The sequence below is a fragment of the Varroa jacobsoni genome, unplaced genomic scaffold (genome assembly GCF_002532875.2).
Source record: "Varroa jacobsoni isolate VJ856 unplaced genomic scaffold, vjacob_1.0 scaffold_1383, whole genome shotgun sequence".
Classification (NCBI taxonomy): Eukaryota; Metazoa; Arthropoda; class Arachnida; order Mesostigmata; family Varroidae; genus Varroa; species Varroa jacobsoni.
In genome coordinates this window covers 269,898-289,739 of record NW_019214285.1, presented here as the reverse complement: position 1 = coordinate 289,739, position 19,842 = coordinate 269,898, and the positions used below count along the sequence as shown (strand labels likewise).

General features: G+C 37.4%; 1 protein-coding gene and 1 long non-coding RNA gene across 8 annotated transcripts in view; both read right to left on the bottom strand.

Annotated features, from left to right (window-relative positions):
* Positions 1-19,842, bottom strand: part of LOC111269392 (Excitatory amino acid transporter 1) — a 123,822-nt gene that overhangs the window by 22,489 nt on the left and 81,491 nt on the right. The window lies entirely within an intron of this gene.
* Positions 17,754-19,147, bottom strand: LOC147752260 (uncharacterized). Its single transcript, XR_015314576.1, has 3 exons — positions 18,324-19,147; positions 18,066-18,105; positions 17,754-17,796 (listed from the first exon to the last, which is right to left on the bottom strand). It is a non-coding gene; the product is annotated as an uncharacterized LOC147752260 (long non-coding RNA).

Below are 19,842 nucleotides of genomic sequence, written 5' to 3'. Positions count from 1 at the left end.
TTAGGAGCCTGCTTCGCGTGAATTTTGTTAATGTAACGCACCTTATAATCGTACGCCATAATGAATTATTACTGAGGCAGTTCGCGTGAATGAACACCCTGACTGCTTCAAAGTTAAACCCATTTATCTCATTCAACAGCTCTAAAACACATTAACAGTATCATACAAAACAGAGATTCTATGTCCTTAAATACTTCGAGACTAATCTCAAACATTGCTCCTCGTTGGGCCGTTTTCGGTAATAGTTCATTTCATAAGCTTACTTTATTAAAATATAAGCATATTAATCAAAGAAATGCCTTTTTTATTATTAAAGGAGGTAGCGTAACAAGTAAAAAAACTAAACTAATAATAATATCCACCTGTTTTACTAATTCTTAACAGCTGTAATATACACTAAAAACGTGAATTTACAAAATAAAACTACATAGTGTAGCTGCAAGACTATAGCACTGACTGGAAGCATTTCATCATTTATAACTTACAGAGAAAGTCAATTACTTTGTCTGGCCGTTTTTTCTAATTTAGATAATATGTGAATAAAATAACCATTAAACCATTCACCGAACCTAATTTTGATCAATGTAGATTGTAAAGATATGAATCCAGAAAAATTTCAATAGAAAACCATGCACCACTTTATTACGCTCTGGAACTATTTTTGAACCACTAAACGTCTGGAATCTTGGCTGGGTACGGTTTGCTCTTTTTTTTTTCTTCAGATTTTTATTTCTATTAGTCATAAACAATAATTGTTAAATTCGATTTTATTGTACTGGATTTCAACATCGTTGTCAATGATTGATTGCGCTTCTGTTTCCTCTCGTTAATTCATATTCAATAGATGGCATCAGTTAAGGGTCATCTGCTGTTTAGTGAGCAAGGAGAGCTTCCCGTGTATGGATACTTCTTTGAGGATGTTACTAACACCAAGGAGCTCCTTGCTAAGGCCAAATCGGGTAACCAAATAAACACAAAATTTTAGGTAGAATTTTGAAATCGAGATCAAATTATCGTCTACTCAAGCGTAATAATATTAGAATGCGAATAGGGAGTGACATTTCTTATTACCCATACAAGGAGTGTGCATAAAATGATATTACGAAAATACAAAAAATGTTTAAAGTAACCTATCAAACATTGCACAGAAATAATTGTTTAAATAGCGAGTGTTTTTCATGTGCTGTTTTTCATTTTCCCTTCCTAATAGGAGATCTAAACGTCTGCCTTGTAAGCTCTCGTGTTGTGGTGGACCCATTTCAGCTCCAGGTAGCGATAGCTCTAGCAGTAGCAAGCCGTTCATCTGGCCAGATGAAGACAAAGTCCATATTTGCCGAAATTCTCTATTGCATGTCACCCTCTACGAGTATCATTGACAGCTTTAAGAAGTTCGGTGTGTCCGAAAGAGACTCAACCCTTATAGCAATTATCTTTGACAAAGGCGAAAACATTGAGGATCTTATCAAAGGTTCGTCGACTAATTTTACAGCAAATGGCACCACAAAAAAAGAAATTATACGTACCTTGAAGTTTAACATTTTGGACACTCACCTCTGTATGATTGCTAGTCGTTAATTTTAACTATCGATCGAGGTTTAATATGTGAAGGACGACATTTTTTTTAATAAATAGAACAAAAGAGAAAGTTACATTCGATAGATACTTTACCGTGAAAGATAAAGTAACCACGTCATAGATTCGGCATAACTTTTTTACCTTTTTTTTCTGCACAGGAAAAATGATTTCGTTAGAAGACGGAATAAAACAGCACGGTGATCTTCCTTTCTTAACGAAATTGTTCGCAATCAAAAAAGAAGAAAGTGAAACATCGAATCCTATTGACTCGATTGTTACACGCCTTGCGGCCAAGTGTGTCATGTGACGGATACCGCCGGCGTCCTTCAGACCCTATCAAAGAAAATTATAAACCTGAGGATGTTGGAGCGTTCCACCTGTATAGTGCTGTATATTTAACAACAGTACAGCTGAGATTCAGAATATTCTTCAGTTATTTTTAAAATCATATGTAACAATAGGTCACTCTCTGAGCCAAAAGCAACGATAATAAAGACCGACAGTGTTACTAACCATAGCAATGTAAAAATGTATTGTTTAAAAAAATTAAAATTGTTAGGCACCGTTCTTTACAGGGTGAAGCTTACGATTTTGTTCTAAAATCTGATAACAAAAGAAAACCCTTGTACTTTTTCATATTTGTTGTCTGTTGGGTAACATATGCAGATACCACATTATAACAGGTCGAAATCAGATATCGACGTTGACTGCTAAATGTATGACCTTAAGGCATCGACTTGGGCTTGCTAATTATCATATGTCGTAACGATGTCTAATAGATGAGATACTCCCCTTGAATTTAATTGATAATACAGTAGAATAAACCAAATTAATAGTAATGGTATTTTATGGACTCAACAACATACTACAGCTATCATTTGTCGAATGTCTCAACAGGTAAACGGAAATCTTCTTATGGAGGCTAGTCAGAGAATGAAAAATAATTACTAATATAATGGAATTTTCTGAAATTTACTCAATAAATTTATAGTTTTGAAAACCTCTGGTAAAAAGTGCCAATTAAGAATAATTTGTAATCGGAGTCATGCCTTTATTTATTACTATTTAAAAAATCTGGAATGGGAAAACTATATCTGTGTCGTAAACCATAATGTAGGAAGATATGACCGGCAGAAATAATCGGATGCGTACGGGAAAGGCTTCTGTAATAGAAACCTAGCGTATCTCATCTTCGATTATACTCTATTCAAGAGGTTAATCAATGAGGGACGAACCAGAGATATAAAGTATAAGTTGAAAAGTTTTACTAAATTTAGTAAATGAGAAATAGCCCGAGTAATATTTGGATTTAAATCGTTGATATTAGAACGGAGGTAACTCTTTTTTGATTGGAGGTGTTACAATAATCATTTAAATTGGGCGTAAAAAAATAAAGATGGGCGTCATCCGCAAACGCTGCACGAATTTGTTTCACAGGGAACTTTGAGGCTATAACCACCTCCGCGAAGTTCACTTGTCAAAATTTATCTGATGGCATCGAAAAAAGCATCGATGGTATCTTTCAATGACTCCCATGTCGAAGCGAATATCTTTAGGTATGTTATGGTTAGCAGAGCCTTAGCAACATGAATTATACCGTTTGCTGTATTCTCGTCTACAATAAAAGACATGATACTTCCAAGAATAAATCACGGATGTATTTCTGTTAAACGGAATTAAATCAACATCCTGGTGAGAAGAGATGTCACAGAAAATGTCTGAATGAAATTATAGCTGTAAGAGGAGATGAGAGAGGAAAAACTGTAACAATAATAGTAATGGCTACGTAAACTTTTGCAACCCTTCTATTTTTATAGAAATCAGTAGCCATACAAACAAAAATTATTAAACTATTTATTATGGCACTAGACGTTCAAACTTTAGAATTTCTTTAAAGCTACTACTACATTCAGTATTAACATCATAAACAATAAATGTAATATCCAATATAAAACGGTTCCGCAAAAGCATCTGGATTGTTGCGTTTGTTAGGATTTTATGCCCTTATTGTCGTACAGCTATATTCGATAAGATTTGCAGGATATGGATCCAAAGCTCAATTTTATTCGTTTACAGCACATCTGTTTAAAAGTAATCCATATACACAGATTTGAACATCAGTCAAGTATCATCTTTTTTCTTCGAATAATGAAAGAAGCAGGAAGTGCAGTTTTTATAGTTGAAACATCACTAAGGACCATAACAATACGCGAATTTGTCTGAAGTGGTTCGTCACCGAACAGCGATGTGGTCCTTCACGTGTCCCCTTCTGGGCTGCACGCCTCTTAACCATGATCGTGTGACTGCTTGAGACGGTCAGGCAAGAATCGACTTGTTCGTTATTTCATCTGAACTTTGAGTAAATGTCGTTGAGTAAATGTTATAGTGGTTATCGCCAATGTTGTAGCCCCACAAAGGCCCACCCAGATTATCTTTTATTAATAATGCGGACCAGTTTTCCCTGTGGATTGATTTCTAGAGATTGTATGAAACAAATTTACCCAGGTGCGTCGTTGGCAAATTGTAGTTACTCTGAAGTGTTGCCACAGATAGCTGGAGTCTTTCTAAATGACAGTGTAAAGGCAGTTTCGTGGGCCTTTTTGACAACGGCTTGTTCGTGTTAAAGCAGTAGAAATTAAACGTAGTAGAAAAGGGTATTCGTATATTGATTAACGAGTTCAGATCACTCTGCCATTTCAGATGGAGGTTTAGTAGGTAAATATGTACTAATAACTACATATATGGTGTTGATTATTATTCTATGTTGAAGTTGTGGATCCAAAGTATACGGGACCCCATTTTTAACGCACTTCTAAAAAAGTTACTACAATGACGACCGAGAAGTCAGAAAGGCAAATATCTTTCGACGTTCAGCGGTAAACGCCAAGTAGAATCTAATATACCTGAGCTACAAAACGTGTTTTCTGACACGAACAGCGAGTATATCCGGCCAAATGTCTCTAGCTTCTCTTATTTCAAAATCTGAATTATCTAGTATGTTCCGTAGCTTTATTGCACCCATCTTAAACTACACTACCAGGGTGAACTGGCAAGGTAGGCTGTAACCAACGACGTTTACGACACACCCACGATTAAACAATAATATATACAAACGGAATTATAACAAATGAATTTGGTTACCGGAGAAGCTCATTATAAATAAAACACAAAAAATATATACAAAAGAAATTATAATTAAATAAACAAACGAAGTGTTGTCTTACGCCAGCTCACGTGCGATACCCTACAACATCAATTGAAATTTTTATGGAGTTCGTGAGCCAATAACCGTTACCAGGATAGTATTGATAAGATCGATGATAATCTAAATATCTACGGTATAAGGAAGAAGAATCTACACTTCATGTAGATTCTTTTGCACATCAAACGTTACCGCTATGTACGTAAAAACTCAAATCATTCAAATTGTGTTTCCACTTTTTGGAATACCCTGTACACACTTCTGTCATACGAGGTCGCATTGTATGCGGCTCTGCAGAACGCTGATCTGAAGGCTAACAGTTATGCCATTAATTATTTGGCATCCGAGCGCTTAATTCGACCTCTCTCGTGTAGAACACACTTTCCAAAGTAACAATTTTTTATTTGAGTTAAAGGCATTTCCAAGATATAAAGTCAACGCTTTTTAGTGTCGATCATTTTATGAAATAATTCCTTTTTAATTATTTGTGGCAAAGCCCATCTATAGTGATCACGAGTTACAAATGCTAATAATCGATGGATGGTTTTGAATAGTAAATTTGTTTGGAACGCAAATAGTAGCTTTGCTAGATGTTTACATACATCACACAGAAAACATGTAGCATTATGTTAAACAAATATTATCTTTCAGTCCGGTTCGCACATCCGTATGCAAACTTTTTTCTGTATCAATCTGTTGACCTTTGATTCGTATCTCTTGGGTTATTTTCTTTTAAATATCACTTTTAAATTCTCACGCACGATCTAGTTACCTACATATGTTATTTTTGACTAAGACGACTGAAAATATCTTATGAAGTGTGGGCTCAATGTGTCTTAACAATTTAAGCGTATGTCAGATTTCGTTTTGTTGTACTATTATTATCATCCGTATTAGGTGAAGAAAAAGTTTGATTAAGTGTTTCATCGAATCACATGTACGTCACATATATAATGCAGCTTTGAGGATAACTTCCCTAGCTTAAAGCATATAATATAAAGCTAGCTATAAGATGACCGAAACAAACTCTAGAAATACTACTAGATCAATTAACTACGGAACGTATATAATGGCTTCATGAATTCGCCGTCTCAATTTGTCAAATGTAATTTGCATTTCGAATTGCAACCACTGCGACAACTCCTTAAAACTTCCAGGGCCATTCATAAGTGCAGAGACCACTATGGCAAACCTGCATAAATCAAACGTCTCGATTCTATTTATAAATTCGATTTGTGTTCCAAACATACTTTCATACTTTATTAACAGACATAAACTTTAGTAGCCATTTTTAGCATTTAGACTACATTGCTATACCCACAGTTTTGAAACCTTGTCGTAACAAGTTATAAAAGCATCAACTTCACCGGCTATTTAGTCAATTCGTTGTATAAATAAACATTGGCTTAAAAAGCCTAAATACATAAAATACAGTGACCCTGCGTACATTAGTTAGACAATCTACCTATTATCAATACTCTACTTATTATTGATATTAACATATATACCGTGTGAATAAACGTATAAATATATTTATTTATACACTATAACAGGCATCGAATCGGCAGGAGCAGACAAAAGCTGATCACGAAAAAGAAACAGGTGTTTGCCAACGCCAAACAGAACACAACCGTGGTAATTAATATACCGAAATTCTTGTCTATTTATGAAGAACCCGATGAATTATTTGCCGATCCCATTATAGACCTTTATACTCTACGAGGTGCGGTTTAAATTCGTACTTTCTCATTTGGCCCGTTGCGCCCTTTGTACCCTGTATCGGGCTTTGAAATGAAAGCTTCTTATAAACTACTAAACGTTTCATTTGAACGGTTAAAATAGCCGTAGCTCCGCTGTGCTTTTACGTATACGCTATTGGAAGACAATACATGTACATTTATATTATCCCTCTCTCGTCGAATATTAATTTTCGTTCGCCAGTCTTCATATTTTCTGCGATGCAAAAAATCAATTGCTTTAGAAATACAAGATCATGAGTTTATGAACGGCAAGAGGGAAGCTTTTCACAAAGCAATACAGTCGTCTATTTTTATCATATTTCAATGTTTAATAAACGCCAATATTACTAGAATAAAATGGTATGAGCCGTTAAAGAATTTTACAGTATTTTGCTAATTGCACGGCTTTAATAATATAGATGAATTCGTAAGCAATAAATGTAATTGTATGCTATTTATGTTGACATTTTTATTAGGAAATATCGTCGGCAACTAAAATTGCCAAACGCCCATTTATTCCAGCCTGAATGTCAAAATTGCTTAGTATGTTCTAGAGCATAGCAAGTGGTCATATTAATCAAATAAATATATGCACGTAGTAAATGAATCATTTCACAAAGCAAATTACAGATATATGTAGTCAAATTCAAATGAATATATGATCCTTATTAGGTTCACATGCTTCCTTCACAGGTCCTACATGATTTTTACCCCAAACCGTCGAAAATTTGACCTATAAAAGTAATACTTCATTCGTTCATAAAACTTCCATTATGCTTATCTGATCGGAAGGTTATCTATTTAAGCCGTCATGCTGAAATTAAAGCCTATTTCAACATTTCGAGTTTTACGAAATGGTTATGACTTCGATCCGAAATTAGATCGCAACGTGTTTTAGTAGGCAATACGCGATCCACTGAGCTAATACGGAAACACATTCACAAAAACCTTAGACAACGTTTCGAATACATGGCATGACGGCCTGATATAGGCATTACGGTCGTGGGTCTATACATCACATGTATTTCTAAGCGAATGCTGCCGGATTGTAAAATAAAGCAAGTGCTCAAGCGTTAGTTTTTTCGTATCCTAGAACTACACATGTGAGATTTTCTTCACTCATCTTTAAGAACAAATGCGGCGGAAAACGAGGGCGCGCAATATAATAAATATACGTAGCTTTTTTTTTAAAGACCCTTAGTTACTCATTTGTCTATTAAATTATAGTTTTAAGATTTGGTACTACTCCGACTATGCGTATCTCATAAACAAGGTCATTCCAAGTCAAATGCATATCGTTTCCCCAATAAATTTATTTTTTCTCCCTAAGATATCTTAGTACACGCGACCAAGCAATTACTTTACCAACGTCAAAATCGTGCATCATCAGAAATACGAAACACCCATGTGCCCAGTTAGTACAAAAGGAATAGTAAAAGTCTTTACAAATAATAGTAGTTATTTATATTACATAGATTTTAACGGCCTAAGAAAATAAACTTTTATTTGAAAAAAATTAAGTCATTACTGTAGAATGTCGTTATGTCTTTAGTTGCTGCCGTCGCGGCTATACTCTATATAGCAGGACTCATTTGAGAGTCACGCTTGGTGGTGTGTCTGCTACTTCAGCGAATTCCAAGCGGAGTTGCACGTATCGACGGGACATTGCTGCACTTCTGTTAGCACGTAACATTCGCCTTTTTTTTGTATCTCTTCATGAATAGCTCGGTTAAATCAACGAAGTCAACCCCGAACATCAAATTTATCTAAGCAAAGCCCGCTGTTGTACCGCCGGCGGTAAACAGTGATAATAGATGACGTTAATAACACATCATGCCCTATAATAATTGTGTGTTGCAACTGTATTTAGTTAACAGATTGGCCAACCTATCGAATTTTTCATTCATAGTTTTCTGCCTAAAAATTTCGTGTCCTTAATTAGTCGCACAATTTGTAATACCTCGCTTTGATGCCATTTCGTACTAACTTTCGAACCAACGTAATTCTGGCAATGCCCTTCTGGGTGAAACCATATTCTCAAGGGGAAGCCCTTTATATACCAAGTAATTTTAAATTGTATCGCTACTAGTACGGTTCGAATAATTAGTTGCTGAAAAGCGTCGCGTGCATGCAATCCTGATTTGTATCAACGGATCCCATTGTGATATTTTGTTGCGTATAAAAAAATTGTGACAGTGAAAGCTGTTTGGAATATGAGTTTGACGAGTTCTGTTTGTTGTACGGAGTCCGAACGCATTAAAGAACACGAAAAAAGATGAATGATGACAGTGATTTTGCTGTTAGCGATTCTTATCTGCTCAGTACCAAGTTGTTCGGGCCCATTCGATTATATTTACTATTCGAGTTATGCTGGCTTTGAACCTGCCCTCGGGATGAAGTTAAAGATTATGGACCCGAGCTATTTCAACCATCGTATCATAGAACCGGTTTTGGAAGATTTCATTATATCTCATTCAGAGAAGATCTCCGTTTAAAGAACCGACAAGGAAAAATAAGATAGAAAAAACAGCGTGCAGATGTCTTATTGCTTAAATTGAATATCAAAACACCTTTTAAAATTAATCTCAATGATAAGATACCTCTTCATAACAACACAGCCGTATACATTAAATAAATATTGACATGGGTTATTGGGACTCAAAAAAAACTGGAAACAGTTTATTGAAACACAAAGACATATAGCGTTCACTTGGCTGTCTGATGCTCCTGAGCCCCAAGAAAAATTAGTCAACTCATGTAATTTATGTATCTGAATCAAACCTACTTACCTTACTGTTTACGTTTGTCTTCCCTTTTCAAACAACTGTTACAAAATATAGGAGTCTCAAAATATAGCAGGATCAGTTAAAAAAACTATACAGAGATAAACGTTTTAGCACAGAATGACGTCAAACAAGTGTTGGCGTTTAGGAATCAGTTGGTATCACTCTTTGGCGTGCCCTGTGTCCGCTTTCGGCAAAAGGTACTACTTACGCTAAGCATCTATATTAGGGGGCAGCGTTTGTCTCATAATGCTAATCGGCACGGGTTCCGTTGACCAATAGATCAGTGATGACTGAATAGTCCTAGCTGACTGATCCGGAACACAATCAGTCTTCTCTGAACAGTTCTGCAGAAAAGCGTCAAGGACTAAGGATGGAGCTTTGACATCTGTGTTAGTGTATTTACTTGGATATATATGCAATATATAGTTGTTAGTGGATGTCTATGTGTGTTTATCCACATTGATGCCTGGTGCTTGCAATAGACGTTAAATAAATGCACGTGTGTTCCCTCCTTTTTGAATGTAAGGTGTGTTATCCAGCCGTAGCTTGATGAGTGGTTTACGCAGCGGCGTCTTGTTCGCACATATACATTGGAATGGAATATAAAAAACAAAAGCAGTTGGTGAAGTGCGGCAGCAACGCATTATACACGTTGTTTATCTACGTGCTAATTCTACTTAATACCTAGTTCTACGAAAGCGACTTTTTTTAATTAAAATGTAATGTTTCGCCTTTAATGTACAAACAATAACCGTGAACGTGATCCTCAGTTTGGGTGTTGGAGCTGCGTGCTTATTTATGGCTTTGCAGGCAGCGGTGTTGATGGGGGCATCGTCGGAGCCGGCTCTCGGGGTCACTACGGAGCTCTATATGGCCACTTTCGGTACTTCTAACATCAAACATATTTATTCGAAGCTGAAAATCAATGCAAGTGTTGCGATAAAGATTTTGTGATGTACGCTGTTGATCGGTTAAATACAGACCTAGAAGTAATACCACCTGATCGATCGCGTCACCAGGATAGAGTCTAGCTTTATCTTTAAGCACCGCCCTCATTTACAAACAGTTATCTGAAGAATGACTGAAGAACTACTATCCGCAGCAGATGTTGTTACGAGCAATTCGAAACGGTACAGGCAGTTGCAAGTTAATAACACGTTTGTATAAGGACTAAAGTTTAAATTTATTTCTGAATGGCGATATCCGCTATATACTTAAAGAAAGAACTAAATGGGTAGCAAGCAAAGTTTAAAAAGCAGGTATATTCAATCTGACTTCTAGCCCGTTCATTTTATCTACTACTGAAAATAACATGATGATAACTGAAAAACTGTAACGGCCTGCAAAATTTTGTTACGAGTCTGTTTCTCAATTTTATACTTGGTCCTCGATATTAACCATCTATACTAATAGGTTATCTATTAACTGACTTCCATCAATAAGAAGCGACAAGTAAGCGCAGCGCTCAGTCACATGGCTTAGACACTTTGGCTTACCACAAATGTCAGGTACACGACTCAGAAAGATGTCGCATACCATTGAAAACTTATGTTCGCTTTGTCTTTGGCAATGTTTTCTCCGTTCAAGGGTGACACTTTGATCCGACCTTATACGGCGCTTCGTATTATTGGTACGGTCTTGGCCCCGCTAGTGCCACTTCTTTTTGAAGCTAGATCGCTCTCTGGTAATTAGTTATAGATACTCTACGCGATGCTACTTCATATCGTTTTTTTTAAAAGTTTTCACGTCGATATCAATTATTTCCTCAGGTAGCAGATTATATAAAGTAATATGCGTTACGTTAGGCTGGACGTGACGTCAACAAATCAGATGAGTTGTTTCATCAAAACGGGCACGGGCCAAAACACGTGAGCAGGTCCGTCTTGTAATGACAGTAAAATGTAAAAAGACGAATTTTTCTTAAACTTTGAAATCTACTTTTCACGGTACTCCGTGACGAAAATAAGTTGTATTTCATTGTGAATAATAGTATGGAGTAACATACATTGATACGGACTGGTCCATCATGTGGCTGTGAAACTGCCACAGAGTACGAAGACCTTTTTAGCATAAATCAGATTTCATTAATTTAAGCCACTTTCACAGATTTGTTTGAAGTCGAACTAATAGCACGTGGTCTTAACTGGTGCAAGGCGAAATACGTATTGCGTTCAGCGACGGTCCGTATTGCACGGTCGTCATGTTTGACAACTTATAAATGTTCTATTTATCAGACTCAGCTAGCTCCGATCAAGATTTGGTTAATCATAACATGCAACATCAGCATGCACAGAGCCGCAGGGAATTGAAAAAGTAAGACCAAAATTATAAGACCTACAAGTTGCACGACCATGTATTGGTGCTGGTTGGATTGCGGCATAGGGTACATAAAAATAAAATTCAATACCTGGCCTAACAGAATCACGAAGCCCTGGAAAAATAGAAGTCTCAAAGATAAGCCGTTGAAACGGAAACATAGCGATCGGTTTAGGAAGTTGGATGGCCAGTGCGCCTCCAAATGTCCTGGTGTCGTAATCAAATAACCAGAATGCTAACTTTTAATTGCCGTACTAACGGTTTATGAGTTTTTTGAAGAACTCGAGATAACCGGTTGCATTCAGTATTTTTTCTTCGACGAGTATCCCATGGCAACAGGTGCCCCTGATATCCATTGCAAGCACTACCTATTATCTTACGTCTGAACCTACTCGACACTAGGCCAAACTCGATTTCACTCTCACGCGACGTAATTCTGTCATATATGGTTATTGCTTTAACCTTCTTGTGAAAGAGTTCGCCTATTTTGACATCTTTTTCTATTGCCTGTTCTCGTCGCTCAGCTTAGTAAATGTTCTGTAAAATATCAATGAAAGCGTGATCGATAATGCGTTTTTGTTCCTATGTGAATATGCAGCTATATAAGTATAAAGAATAGAGATTAATCTAAGCGCTAATTAATTATGACTCTACGCGGCTGTATTGAGAAACGTAATTTAAGTAAAAGTCGTTACGCGCGTCTCGATAAGTTACCATTAATCAACTTGACAGGTTGAGCTAGCCACCTTTACAAGCCGTCACAACCAGCAGTCTGTTTTGAAATCTATATTATATATAATTATTTCAGATTGAGATTAATTAATTCGAGTTAAATTGTTTCTATTTTTTACAGTACCTCTTCATTTTGTAATTATAGCGCGTTTATTGACTAATTTATTTTTGCCATTTATTTACAAATTATATATATATATATATATATAAACCTTAATGCTATGCCTAAAAGACTATACATACATACTTCACGTTATGCTTCGTCTTTATCGCGACAACTATAAGGGATCACAGGGCAGACATGATGAAATAAATTGTCGGCTATCGTAAGCTGTGTCCATCGAATAACTTCGATGCTTTTAAAGTGATATTGTTTTCGAAAACGCCAAGGTTCTCTTATTGGTTCCATATAGAAAGGGTTAATGAACTTCGTCACAGCAGCTAAGCATTTTTTCTCCGTTTTTTTGATGGAAAAAATGCTCTCACGCATCGCACCCTAACAGTGATCGTTTTCCTGTAATTGGGAATTTTTTGTTTCATGAATGACTATATTTATGGTCAAAAGCAAGCATTAGTTTATCTGCACCTGTAATTTTGTTGTGAATTAGTGTTTTAATGACATATACGATCTTAACGGGTTATTTGTTGACTATTGATCATGTAGTAGTTGCAAATGCGGCGAAGATTTCCATAGAATCTCTTGAATGTTCTAAGAAAGTGATTTTCTTGAAATTGCAGGAACTCGAGATAGTTTTTTGCAGTTGCTTGCTTTATGGAAGCTTCGTAGATAATGCGTCAGGTATGAGTATAAAATGAGTATCTGGCATGTAAACAGTAGTAAAAGCAAGTTTTAATGAAAACGTTTCGATATGCACTAGTGTTGCTTTCTGCCTAAGCATGTAAAGTGTTACAGGATGCAGGCACAGAGAACGTCCGAACACTGATCAAAAAAATTATGATTAGACATTGAACGAATATACGAGAGAAGCCCAAGACAGTGCAAAGAATGTCAACTTTAAAGGAAAAATGAGAAAGCCTTGTTTACACAAAAAAAAACAAAGATATGTCTATTAAGTAAATAAAACGAAAAAAGTTTATTTTAAATTTTAAAAACGATTGTCAATAGAGAAAATCGAGCTACAACACGTCGTTTTCATATTTCCAGTAGATTATGCTCACACAGTTATGAACATATTTTGTAGTCGATAATGGCTTTATTTTACCAAAAAATACCCTAACTGATGTGCAGCTCTTTTTCCCCCTTCATCACGGTAATGATGAAACATGCGATGCAATTTATTAAGCAGTTAAAGGACACAGCTGTGCAGTTTTACTTTTTTAACACTTACGTTGACTATGCCTGCATTATTCCTCTCTGTGTTTACGAAAAAGTATCTAAAACTTATCGCGTTCGATGGAAGTTTTATTAGTAGCCAAAGAAAGCTCTCACCCATGTTTCTGTCAAGCTCAAAGTGCGTTCGCCGAAGAACTTTTACTATGGATGTATTTAATATTTTAACTTCATTCAGGCTTGTTTTATGGCTAACAGAAAAAGGAAAAAAATAGCAACGTATGGCCACCCGTTTTATGTAATGCAAAAACTCCTAAGAAAAATACAAAATTTGAGATATCTTCCGGAAACTTAGGAGGTGATTAATATTGTCTGAGAAATCAAGGCTTTTTATCAATGTATCCCCAATGTTGCAGAAACCAACACGGCGTAAAAATATGGAAAACGATTAGTGGACAAGTATCGAGAAATGGAGAACGTAAGGTATAAACGTGGAATAGTTAAGTTTGGTGCGCGTTTAGTATACGTTTTATATATATTTATATTATAATAATTTGATTAAGTTTTATAATTATTATTTTTTAGCTAAGTTTGGTATAAGTTTGTTTGCAACACGATTGCCACGCGATTAGGTACAACGAAAGACTATCGAAAAAAAAACTATAAAGAAATGTCGACGGTTGATACACTTTGAAACCATGATCGTTAGAAATCTGCGCCAAGAAAATGCCGAACTTCTAAACAGATCGAAAACAATACCTTTAGAGAAAAATGTGTATGAACATTGCCTGCTTGACATTAACATATCTAGCCAAGCATCTAGAACAGACAAATAAAAACAGGATTAACGTCTACGGTGGCGATGGCACGGATGCAGAATAGGTAGTTATCTGCATAGGACTCTACGGGAACACAAAGGAAGTTTTTTCTTATCATTTTATATACGTCGCACCACCTAATAACGTGTCCTGCCACGGCCTATCTACAAGACATCTGCTTTATCTTGCAAAAAAACAGGCAACACGGAAGCTTTAGAGAATGAAGAAAGTTCAGAACGAGGTTGTTAGTGTTATTGTCAGCCAGCTGCTTGACAAACCGAGACAGGCACGCTTACTCCGCTAACTATCAGTCAGGACTTTCACTATTGAGTTGTTTTTGCGATCTACGGAAAACTGACTGTGGCACTCATCGTAGTGCAGTTGACACGCGACCGTCAATGCGCCAGTGTGGTTAATATCATACCAGGTCTTATATGCAAGAGGTGCCAATAAGTGTACCCCAAATAGTTTCGAAACGAGCAAATATAATGAGAAAAACTTTTAGCATATACATATGCATATATAATCAACTATTGTCCTCTCGAAAATGCAAACGTAGAAAAAATTGTCAACCTATCTGTTTCGCTGTTAGCAATGGAGATCACAGAGGTTGCCGATGAACGCCATTTGCCCAGCAAGTGCTTGTTATATGAATTCCCTTAGTTTTCAAAGAAGAGATATAGGGAAATCCTACTAAAAATAGCTGAGTGACATAAGCACCGAGTGGCTGTTGTAAGGAGTTACAGAGATACGCCATTGTCAGCTCGACTTGCCGTGCATAACAACTTTTCGAGCTTATAGTTCGTCTAAGTAGACGAATTTGGTTTGCATAATTAATTGACGACGTCTATGCGCACGGAAGGGATCGCTGAATCTTGTCGTCTGCTGTGTCCTGTCAAGTGATTGAAGATTTCGGTATAAAAAGAAATCTTATCGGACCATGTGGTTGGTCAAGCTGACATAATGCCAGTACAAATATGCGCTAGTACTGATTATCAGTTGGTGCAAAGTGCAGATATTATCTCATACGTATTAGTTGATTAATGATACGTATATGTATATATCCCATTTTGGTACTGTGATTACGTTTCGACGTGGAGTTAATCACCATACGATATTTCATAGTCGAGTCTGCGTTCTACCCTTATTCAAGTTGGACTTTTGTTCTCAATTTTGTACAGGACAGAGGTTTCAGGAAAGATAGTTGGATACTGTCATGATGCTGCCTTCAGTTACGTTCTGCGGTGCCCTGTAGTAGTTGTGCAGCGCATCTGAAGTACGGAGAGTAAAACAACCTTCAGCTAGTCATGTCCGCACGATCTCTCACTGTATCCATTGAAATACCCAATAAGCTAATTTCTTTTATCGTAGAATAGCAGAAGAATACTTGTAGGACATCTTCCCACTCCTATTGGTATTGAACAAATATCATAGAAGTCACCAGATAGCTAAAAAAAAGAATTCATAGTAGGAAGCGCAGAGCCCACTAGGGAGGTCTGATGGCGGTAACCATTTACCGACAACCGTCTAATGGAACCAATCCACAACAACAGATTCCAAGGGAGTTCAAAAATTATATATAGACGAGTTCGGAAAACGACTTTCAAAACGAGTCTATTCGCAAATTCTGTGACTTCATTCATCGATATCAATATGCTCAGTGCGGAAAAGTGCCGAGCAAGGCTGTCGTGTACGATGATTCCTTCGTAGGTGCTTGTGCTTCCTACCCAGTCAGAGTCTTGCGCAACAACAGTAAAACCCCGTTAAATGGCCGAGCGGCATCTGTTGACACTCGTAATCAAAGCACCCTGTGGCGTGACAGGTTCGAATTCGGATGTAAACACGTAGTTTCGTGGTGAGAACCAGCCGTCCGATAGAATGCTCAACAGCGGTGTTGGGCGTAAAACTCGAAGAAGAAGAGATTATTATTGAAATCTAGGTGGAAGCAATGGAAGACATCGTGACGCAAGTGGACTTCTGCCGGTCGCAACACTTTACTAAGACCACCAAAAAACAGGAAGTACTACCTGACAATGCGATATCTGTAAACGTTGGTGCCGAAAACAGTATCAAAGGGGGCCGTTAAAGTTAAAATGTCCAGGTTACAGCAAAATTACCCTTACGAGTAACACGTTGAGGTCACGATACTCGAGTCAGCTAACAAATGCATTCAGTGCTCGTGCCAACAAACAGAAAAGAAACTTCAGTATCCCGTTCATCTTTAACACGGCAAAGCTAAAAGTTTCTACGTGTCTAATTTATAGTGAATTAAGTTCAAACTTTTCAGACATTAATATATTAGCCAATGATCGTTAGCGTGAGCGATATGAACTAGTTTGGTAGCGAAATGGATTCTTGGTAAAGCACGTGCCGCCTCAAAGTAAATTATTGTTTTGCAATATTCTAAATCTATTTCTATACATATAAATACGTAGTTCATATTACTCAATTGCAAAATCATCAATTTTTGTTTAATTATGATCGACTCGGGTCCCGATAGATTTTAGAACAGCAACATTGAATTTTAGCGGTCGTACGTTGCTGCAGCGTTGTTAGAGCCACATTGCGAGCCTTCCTGTCACAACGGGAGGGGGTCATAAAAAAAACTGTTATCGTGAAAAAGACCAAAAGCGACCCCTCACACTAATCAAGTTAGATTACAAAGCCGGTTAGTCAGCTGCGAGCAAAATAATAGATTCGATCGGTCAGAATCGTAACTAGAAGCTCACGTAGATATATGTTTATGTACTTCACACGCAGTTGTCAAATACGTTGATAGCACCTGTGGCCTATACCAGAGACATGTCTTCTCTGTCCGTCGACTGAAGGCGTTTTCGGTATCTACTTTCTTTTGTAGGGACGGTCATATTAATCTAACGGCAGACGGCTGTCAGCAGTACACGGTTACCTACCGTTCACTGCCTATTAGTTATCAGTAGGGCTGTATAGCGCCGATAACTTACTTTTGTAGAAAATACAGTTTTGTTGAAATGCTTTGTTTTGGAGAGAGGCCGAGACTAACGCTGCGGTCTGTAAACCAGCTGATTTTGGTTAGGTTCATAACACAAAAAAATTGTTTCCTGCCGTCAAGTTTGTTAACAGCACAATGTGAAATTTATTGTGTTTGTCCAGCGAAGGTAATGATATTGACAAAACGCAGGGAGCAATACACGATTATTGCAGATTTAACAATTATTTCAGCTAATTTCAGTATAATAGATTCTTAAACTTCATAATGGCAATATGATCGTATCATTAGAAATTGTTGTGGAATTACTAAGTATGCGATGGTCAGATACGGGGTCCGGGGTAATAAACGAGCTTCAGGTTGACCACTCTAAATGACAAAGGACAAAATAAACAATTACTATTATTAACAACTAGGTACCATAGATAGAAACAGGCGACTTTAAGGCCACGACATGACAATGAGGCCATGTGAATGCCTTAAATTGTGAGCATTTGTTTACTTTTTTTTTAAGCTTCTGTCGCTACGAAAGCGTCCGAAATTTCATTTGCATTATGTTTCGCTGTTAAGTTCGTACTATAGATCTTGCTACAAGAACAAAACGAACCTGGACTCCACAAAAAGTTAGGAATATTCACCTCAGTCTATATCTGCGAAGCAGGCCACTTTGCGTATAATCTGAAAATAAATTTCGCAGCGATAAACGGGTCGGGCTGGGCTACCTTTACAGTCTCCTTACAAACCAGCGTTTATTTTTTGTCATGTTAAGTAGCCTTTGTTGGTAGCTTGACAGCTGTTCACAATAGGCGAACTAGGTACGGATGGAAATGTTGATGTAGATTTACAATCTGAAAAATACGCGTTACGGATGGCATTCAATAAAAAAAATGACCTACTATTGTTATTCTCCATCTTGGCACAATCATGCCCGATTAAGCCGTAAGGACGAACTATACCAGTATGGCAGCATTCGCACGAATTATCAACATAAGACATGGTTGAAAAATACGAACATTGCTACAGTTGATGGGGCGGCTATTAAAATCATCGAGCATTCTATCTGTGTCCATGTAACCTTCCTCTGGCAAACCTAGGCACACCGATTCGCATGCCTAGTCGGCGGCTCGTAGCAGCGTAGCGTGCTTATTCCTTGTTTCAATCTCACTTTTTTTTTTAAAACGTTTTTCCCAGCTGCATTCATCGACATACACATATATATCGAATGTAAGGCTTGGTATTGCAAGGTGTTATGAGAACATGGCAGAAAGCCCCGTTTTAAACGACAATAGACGATACTGCCAAGGGTTAATTTTGCCACAAATCCTGCCCTTCCTATTTTTGCTTTTTCACCGAGTGAACCGCTACGAATGTTGCTCGCACTGCTACACTAGTAGCATGAGCTGTATTTGCTTCTCCTTTACGGGAGCAGTTCGCCGTTTCCATCTTTGACGGCTTCTTGTTGTTTTCATACCGACTTCTAAGTCGCTGCCGTGGGCCTTAGATAACAATAAATGGCCCGGCGATAAGGCGAGGGTAATAAAAGTAGCGGCCGTGGCTGTCGTAATAGCACATAATAGGGCAAACATCTAGTTACAAAAAGATACTGGCTCCTGTCGGAAATTCTCTCCATAAACAGTCGTAATTGGTTGGCTAGTAGATGTTTTACCTGATCATAAGGATGGGTGTTAATGAAATGAAATCAAAACAACCAAAAATTAATACGAACAGTGGAGTATTGAGCGTTGCGGGTACAGGATCTGGATCCTGACCGTTGTACAATCAGGAATCCAGAAGTCTGTGGCTGCAATTACTGGTAGACGAAAGATCGCTATGCTCTCAAGGTGTAAGGATAATCTTGGTCGGATGGATTAGCTCTTCGAACTTAGTATACACCTGGCTGAAATATAACAAATAGGCTTGAGCTGGGCGGCGCTTTTGGCTAGAATGTGCCGGCCGAATTTCTTAGCGACGTATAACGAATGCGTGATGGCATGGTAAAATAAACGGAAAGGTCGTTCTATTATATTTATTTTCGGGCAGGCCGAAAACTAGGGATCAGTCGGTTCTGGGTTACGGGCAAGCAGATGAAGAATCAATCAATAGCCATATTCAATTAGGAGTTTTGTAATGCACTAGTGCCATATTTGGCCGACATACATGCAGAATAGAATGTGTGATTTATGAAGAGTGCCTCGTTACATACCGTCCTCTATAATTTAAGTCAGAAGGTAACGCACTTGTCACCCTATAACTGTCATGAGCTGCCAGTAGCTGGTGCCCATCACAACTGGAAATTTGTAAATGTAACCTTTAACAATTATCTTCAAACAAAAACAATTGCAAAACCACACATTTTTCTTACTATCCATCTGCGAAATATAATGACACGTGTATATACCGTATAAGAAAAAGTTC